The following is an 8661-nucleotide window of genomic DNA, read 5'->3' on the forward strand; positions in this document are numbered from 1 at the left end:
AGGAGCCATCCTCATTTGTTATTCGATTCATTTTACTAGTATTTTTCTGCGATTTTTTTTTATAGAGTTTCTAAAATGGGGTCACTTTTTGGGAGTTTCTACTCTAGGGGTGCAACAGGGGGGCTTAAAATGGGACATGGTGTCCAAAAAAACAGTCTAGCAAAATCTGCCTTCCAAAAAACGGATGACATTCCTTTCCTTCTGCACCCTGCCGTGTGCACGTACAGCAGTTTACGACCACATATGGGGTGTTTCTGTAAACGACAGGATCAGGGCCATAAATAATGAGTTTTGTTTGGCTGTTAACCCTTGCTTTGTAACTGGAAAAAAAAAAATTAAAATGGAAAATCTGCCAAAAAAAGGAAAATGTTGAAATCGTATCTCTATTTCCATTAACTCTTGTGCAACACCTAAAGGGTTAACGTTTGTAAAATCAGTTTTGAATACCTTGAGGGGTGTAGTTTCTTAGATGGGGTCACTATTATGGAGTTTCTACTCTAGGGGTGCATCATGGGCGCTTCAAATGGGACATGGTGTCAAAAAAAACAGTCCAGCAAAATCTGCCTTCCAAAAACCATACGGCGCATCTTTCCCCCTACGCCCTACTGTGTGCCCGTACAGTAGTTTACGGCCACACATTGGGTGTTTCTGAAAACTACAGAATTGGGGCAATAAATATAGCATTTTGTTTGGCTGTTAACCCTTGCTTTGTTACTGGAAAAAATGAATTAAAATTAAAAATTTGGCAAAAAATTGAAATTCTCAAATTTCATCTCCATTTGCCAATAACTCTTGTGCAAAACCTAAAGGATTAACAACGTTTGTAAAATCAGTTTTGAATACCTTGAGGGGTGTAGTTTCTAGAATGGAGTCATTTTTGGGTGGTTTCTATTATGTAAGCATCACAAAGTGACTTCAGACCTGAACTGGTCCCTAAAAAGTGGGTTTTTGAAAATTTCTGAAAAATGTCTTCTAAACTTCTAAGCCTTGTAACATCGCCCAAAAATAAAATATCATTCCCAAATTGATTCAAACATGAAGTAGACATATGGGGAATGTAAAGTAATAGCTATTTTTGGAGGTATTACTATGTATTATAAAAGTAGAGAAATTGAAACTTTGAAATAGGGATGAGTGAACCCGAACTGTATAGTTTGGGTTCGTACCGAATTTTGGGGTGTCCGTGACACGGACCAAAACATTTTTGTTATAGTCCGGGTTCGGGTTCGGTGTTCGTCGTTTTCTTGGCGCTTTTTGAAAGGCTGCAAAGCAGCCAATCAATAAGCGTCATACTACTTGCCCCAAGAGGCCGTCACAGCCATGCCTACTATTGGCATGGCTGTGATTGGCCAGTGCAGCATGTGACCCAGTCTCTATTTAAGCTGGAGTCACGTAGCGCCGCACGTCACTCTGCTCTGATCAGTGTAGGGAGAGGTTGCAGCTGCGACTGTTAGGGCGACATTAGGCAGTGATTAACTCCTCCAAAAGACTTAAGTCAGTGATCGATCTACAGCTGTGGATCATTGAACTGCTGCTATTCAATTGCTCACTGTTTTTAGGCTGCCCAGAGCGTTTTTCATTCACTTTTTTCTGGGGTGATCGGCGGCCATTTTGTGTCTTGTGGTGCGCCAGCAAAAGCTGCCTCCAAGTACATTTAACATTTTGGCTATATCCTACAAACTGTCACCAAGTGCATTTAACCAACAATAGTGTGGTTATTTTTTGGCTATATCCTACATATGGGGCAAGCTGTCACCAAGTGCATTTAACCATCAATAGTGTGGTTATTTTTGGGCTATATCCTACATCAGGGTCAAGCTGTCACCAAGTGCATTTAACCATCAATAGTGTGGTTATTTTTTGGCTATATCCTACATCAGGGTCAAGCTGTCACCAAGTGCATTTAACCATCAATAGTGTGGTTATTTTTTGGCTATATCCTACATCAGGGGCTTGGCTGTGCTTGCTATTTTATTGAGGGGTGAAATGCTATTGCCAAAATAGCAGTACCCTAAATCTGGTGTTTCAGTTGTGGCCAGCCAATTGTAATACTGTCTGCTGTGTGGCAAAGGATATATTTTTGTTCAGGGTTGAAATACAATTCCCAACTTAGCAATTTCCTAAATTAGTGGTTTCTGCTGTATCAGGCCTACTTTAAATCTATCCCTAAAAGGGTATATTAGAGTCAAGGTGCAGATAGGGTCATTCTCAATAACTTCACACACACGCTACTGTGCAATTCCAAGTCTAATTCTGTCTGTAAACGTATACCTGTCACCCAGCGCCTAAATAATAGGCCTCAAATTTCTATTCAGCTAAATCTGTGGTTTTTGCTGTAGCTGGTCAAGTTATTTTGGGTCCGTCAAAGCACAGTTTTTGTTCTGGGTTGAAATACAATTCCCAACTTAGCAATTTCCTAAATTAGTGGTTTCTGCTGTATCAGACCTACTTTAAATCTATCCCTAAAAGGGTATATTAGATTCAAGGTGCTGATAGGGTCATCCACAATAACTTCACACGCTACCGTGCATTTCCAAGTCTAATTCTGTCCGTAAGCGTATACCTGTCATCCAGCGCCTAAATACTAGGCCTTAAATTTATATTCATCTAAATCTGTCGTTACTGTTGTGCCTTTATTAGTGTAATACGGTACCTAAATAGATAGCCAGATAGTGTTAGGTGTCTGTAACAAAAGGCCTGAATTTGAATTCAATACATTGGGCCAAATAATATTTTTCTTATTGTGGTGAACGGTAACAATGAGGAAAACATCTAGTAAGGGACGCGGATGCGGACATGGTCGTGGTGGTGTTAGTGGACCTTCTGCTGCTGGGAGAGGACGTGTCCGTTCTGCCACAGCCACACGTCCTAGTGTACCAACTACCTCAGGTCCCAGTAGCCGCCAGAATTTACAGCGATATTTGGTGGGGCCCAATGCCGTTCTAAGGATGGTAAGGCCTGAGCAGGTGCAGGCATTAGTCAATTGGGTGGCCGACAGTGGATCCAGCGCGTTCACATTATCTCCCACCCAGTCTTCTGCAGAAAGGGCACAGATGGCGCCTGAAAATCAAGCCCATCAGTCTGTCACATCACCCCCATGCATACCAGGGAAACTGTCTGAGCCTCAAGTTATGCAGCAGTCTCTTATGCTGTTTGAAGACTCCGCTGGCAGGATTTCCCAAGGGCATCCACCTAGCCCTTCCCCAGCGGTGGAAGACATAAAATGCACTGACGCACAACCACTTATGTTTCCTGATGATGAGGACATGGGAATACCACCTCAGCACGTCTCTGATGATGACGAAACACAGGTGCCAACTGCTGCGTCTTTCTGCAGTGTGCAGACTGAACAGGAGGTCAGGGATCAAGACTGGGTGGAAGACGATGCAGGGGACGATGAGGTCCTAGACCCAGGACCTCATCGTCGTGCCACTGACTTTCACAGTTCGGAGGAAGAGGCAGTGGTGAGACCAAGCCAACAGCGTAGCAAAAGAGGGAGCAGTGGGCAAAAGCAGAACACCCGCCGCCAAGAGACTGCTACTGACCGCCGCCATCTGGGACCGAGCACCCCAAGGCAGCTTCAAGGAGTTCCCTAGCATGGCACTTCTTCAAACAATGTGCTGACGACAAGACCCGAGTGGTTTGCACGCTGTGCCATCAGAGCCTGAAGCGAGGCATTAACGTTCTGAACCTTAGCACAACCTGCATGACCAGGCACCTGCATGCAAAGCATGAACTGCAGTGGAGTAAACACCTTAAAAACAAGGAAGTCACTCAGGCTCCGCCTGCTACCTCTTCTGCTGCTGCCACCTCGGCCTCTTCCTCCGCCTCTGGAGGAACGTTGGCACCTGCCGCCCAGCAAACAGAGGATGTACCACCAACACCACCACCACCTCCGTCACCAAGCATCTCAACCATGTCACACGCCAGCAATCAGCTCTCCATCTCACAAACATTTGAGAGAAAGCGTAAATTCCCACCTAGCCACCCTCGATCCCTGGCCCTGAATGCCAGCATTTCTAAACTACTTGCCTATGAAATGCTGTCATTTAGGCTGGTGGACACAGACAGCTTCAAACAGCTCATGTCGCTTGCTGTCCCACAGTATGTTGTTCCCAGCCGGCACTACTTTTCCAAGAGAGCCGTGCCTTCCCTGCACAACCAAGTATCCGATAAAATCAAGTGTGCACTGCGCAACGCCACCTGTGGCAAGGTCCACCTAACCACAGATACGTGGACCAGTAAGCATGGCCAGGGACGCTATATCTCCCTAACTGCACACTGGGTGTCACAACCAGACAGCTGAGAAGCTCTGACAGAAGCCTTTCAGAACCTCCTCCTTGAGCTTCCTTTGTTTTGCTTTCAGTTCCTCATCTCGTTAGCCTCTCTCAGCTGTCATGTAGTTGGACCGATACAATTCCTTTAAATTCCTCCCCATAATGCATTAGTGTGCGGTTTATACAACTTCCTGGAGTGTGTGCGCATGCTGATCCTATTTTCCAGCCTTCTACAAGATAAGTGCTGTACATTTATTTGTGATTTTCTGTTTGCTGGATCCCAGGTGACCCTGACTTCCTCCGTGTCTAGTGTAGGGAGCCAGTGGTCACGTCCCCTCACTATTGTAGGGTGTTCAGGTGGTATATAGTCAAGGTACGTGAATATGCGATCATCCACCATTGGGATTTTTGCATAGGCTGAGCAGTCAGGGAGAGTGCCAGGTCTTATGCAGGGGTTTCCCTTTTGTTCCTTAGTTTTGGATCCAGTGAGTCATATAATCATTTTGCGATAACTCATGGTTTCCATGTGTGGACTCTGGGAAAGGATATTCCTGTTTTTGCTATTGATTCCACTCCACTTTCTCAGAAATCATTAAAGGGCATAGTTCACAATATTCGTTTAATTGTGAGTGATGCTCATGTTGAGGATGTGTCATGTTTCATCCTTAGCAGATTACCTACTCCTCTTGTGTTGGGGCTACCCTGGCTCACTAAACATAACCCCACTATTGATTGGCAAGCGAGGCAAATAAATGGTTGGAGTGACTTTTGCAGAGAGAATTGCCTCTCGACATCTGTTTCAGAGGTTTCTACTAAGACTGTACCACCTTTTCTCTCTGAATTTTCGGATGTCTTCTCTGAGAGTGGAGTTCAGGATTTGCCCCCGCACAGGGAGTACGATTGCCCTATTAATCTCATGCCAGGCGCCAAGCTCCCTAAATCTCGTTTATACAATCTTTCCCAACCTGAAAGGGTCGCTATGCGTGCTTATATCTCGGAGAGTCTGAGAAAAGGACACATACGACCCTCGAAGTCACCTGTTGCCGCTGGTTTTTTCTTTGTTAAGAAAAAAGATGGTTCTTTAAGACCTTGTCTGGATTTCAGGGAGCTGAACAGTATCACTATTCGTGACCCTTATCCGCTTCCTCTGATCCCGGACCTGTTTAACCAGATTGTTGGGGCTAAAGTCTTTTCCAAATTAGATCTAAGAGGGGCATCTGGTCTCTAGTCAGGGTCAGAGAAGGAGACGAATGGAAGACGGCCTTCAATACCCCTGAGGGCCATTTTGAGAATTTGGTTATGCCTTTTGGTTTGATAAATGCCCCAGCCGTTTTTCAGCATTTCGTGAACAGCATTTTTTATCATTTAATGGGGAAATTTGTATTAGTGTATTTGGATGACATTTTGATTTTTTCTCCTGATTTAAAAACTCATAAGGAACACTTACGTCAGGTCTTGCTCATCCTGCGTGAGAATAAATTATACGCGAAACTGGAAAAATGTGTGTTTGCGGTTCCAGAAATTCAATTTCTGGGGTTTCTTCTCTCCGCTTCTGGTTTTCGCATGGACCCCGAGAAGGTCCGCGCTGTGTTTGAGTGGGAGCTTCCTGAGAATCAGAAGGCGCTGATGCGTTTTTTGGGCTTTGCCAATTATTACAGGAAGTTTATTTTGAATTATTCCTCTATTGTTAAACCACTCACTGATATGACCAGAAAGGGGGTAGATTTTTCTTCCTGGTCGGTAGAGGCGCGTAAGGCCTTTTCTAATATCAAGGAGAGTTTTACTTCCACTCCCATCTTGGTACAACCTGATATTTCTCTACCCTTCATAGTTGAGGTTGATGCTTCTGTGGTGGGTGTGGGTGCGATCTTGTCTCAGGGTTCCTCTCCTGCCAAATGGCGACCGTGTGCCTTTTTCTCGAATAAACTCTCCTCCGCAGAGAGAAATTACGATGTGGGAGATAGGGAATTGTTGGCCATCAAGTTGGCTTTTGAGGAATGGCGCCATTGGCTAGAGGGAGCCAGACACCCTATTACCGTGTTTACTGACCATAAAAATCTGGCCTACTTGGAGTCAGCCAAGCGTCTGAACCCGAGACAGGCCAGATGGTTTTTGTTCTTTTCAAGGTTTAATTTTGTTGTCACGTTCCGCCCTGGGGTTAAGAATGTGAAGGCAGATGCCCTGTCACGTTGTTTTCCGGGAGGTGGGAATTTTGAAGACCCGGGTCCCATTTTGGCTGAAGGTGTGGTGGTCTCCTGATCTTTGTCCTCCTGGGAGGTTGTTTGTGCCTCTCGCTTTAAGACACAAGATTTTTAAGGAACACCACGATACGGTCCTTGCTGGGCACCCGGGGGCAAGAGCCACAGTGGATCTCATCGCTCGGAGATTCTGGTGGCCTGCGCTTCGTAAGTCGGTTGAGGGTTTTGTGGCAGCCTGCGAGACTTGCGCTCGTGCCAAAGTCCCTCATTCACGGTCATCAGGTCCTCTCCTTCCCTTACCCATTCCTTCCTGTCCTTGGACACATCTGTCCATGGACTTCATAACGGACCTGCCTCGTTCCTCGGGGAAGACTGTGATTCTGGTGGTGGTGGACCGTTTTAGCAAAAGGGTGCATTTCATCCCTTTTCCTGGTTTGCCCAATGCTAAGACGCTGGCGCAGGCATTTATTGATCACATTGTCAAATTGCATGGTATTCCTTCAGACATAGTCTCTGATAGGGGCACGCAGTTTGTTTCCAGATTCTGGAAGGCTTTCTGTTCTCGCTTGGGGGTTCGGTTGTCATTCTCTTCTGCTTTCCACCCGCAGTCGAATGGCCAGACAGAGTGCGTCAATCAGAATCTGGAGACATATCTGCGCTGTTTTGTGGCGGAGAATCAGGAGGAGTGGTGTTCTTTTTTGTCCCTTGCTGAGTTTGCTTTAAATAACCGTCGTCAGGAGTCCTCTGATAAGTCACAATTTTTTGGTGCATATGGGTTTCATCCGCAGTTTGGGACTTTCTCGGGAGAGGGGTCTTCTGGTTTACCTGATGAGGACAGATTCTCCTCGTCTTTGTCTTCTATTTGGCAAAAGATTCAGGATAATCTAAAGAGCATGAGTGAGAGACATAAGCGTGTGGCAGATAAGAGACGTGTGCCTGGTCCGGACCTGAATGTTGGTGATCTGGTGTGGTTGTCTACCAAGAATATCAAATTGAAGGTTCCCTCCTGGAAGTTGGGTCCTAGGTTTATTGGGCCTTACAAAATCCTGTCTGTCATCAATCCTGTTGCCTACCGTCTTGATCTTCCTCAGACTTAGAAGATCCATAATGTTTTTCATAAGTCCTTATTGAAACCTTATGTTCAACCCATTGTACCCTCGCCTTTGCCTCCTCCTCCGATTATGGTTGATGGGAATCTTGAATTTCAGGTCTCTAGGATTGTGGATTCTCGTCTTGTCCGCGGTTCTCTCCAGTACCTCGTTCATTGGGAGGGTTATGGTCCTGAGGAGAGGATGTGGGTCCCAGTGACGGACATTAAGGCCACTCCTCTCATCAGGGCTTTCCATAGGTCCCATCCTGAGAAGGTGGTCTCTGAGTGTCCGGAGTCCACTCATAGAGGGAGGGGTACTGTCACAACCAGACAGCTGAGAAGCTCTGACAGAAGCCTTTCAGAACCTCCTCCTTAAGCTTCCTTTGTTTTGCTTTCAGTTCCTCATCTCGTTAGCCTCTCTCAGCTGTCATGTAGTTGGACTGATTGCATTCCTTTAGATTCCTCCCCATAATGCATTAGTGTGCGGTTTATACAACTTCCTGGAGTGTGTGTGCATGCTGATCCTATTTTCCAGCCTTCTACAAGATAAGTGCTGTACATTTATTTGTAATTTTCTGTTTGCTGGATCCCAGGTGACCCTGACTCCCTCTGTGTCTAGTGTAGGGAGCTGGTGGTCGTGTCCCCTCACTATTGTAGGGTGTTCAGGTGGTATATAGTCGAGGTACGTGGATATGCGTTCATCCACCATTGGGATTTTTGCATAGGCTGAGCAGTCAGGGAGAGTGCCAGGTCTTATGCAGGGGTCTCCCTTTTGTTCCTTAGTTTTGGATCCAGTGAGTCATATATTCATTTTGCATTGTCTTGTTTCCTGTACACCTTCCGTGACACTGGGTAAATGTAGTGGCGGCTGTGCCCCAGGCGGAGAGCTGTTTGGTGCACGTCCTTCCGCCGCCAAGGATCGCAGGGCAACATTCTTTGCCTCCTGTTGCCTCCTCCTCCTACTCGGCTTCCTCCTCCTCTTCTTCCACCTGCTCATCCAGTCAGGCACACACCTTCACCACCAACTTCAGCACAGCCCGGGGTAAATGTCAGCAGGCCATTCTGAAACTCATATGTTTGGGGGACAGGCCCCACA

This window comes from Bufo gargarizans, chromosome 5 (genome assembly GCF_014858855.1).
Source record: "Bufo gargarizans isolate SCDJY-AF-19 chromosome 5, ASM1485885v1, whole genome shotgun sequence".
Classification (NCBI taxonomy): Eukaryota; Metazoa; Chordata; class Amphibia; order Anura; family Bufonidae; genus Bufo; species Bufo gargarizans.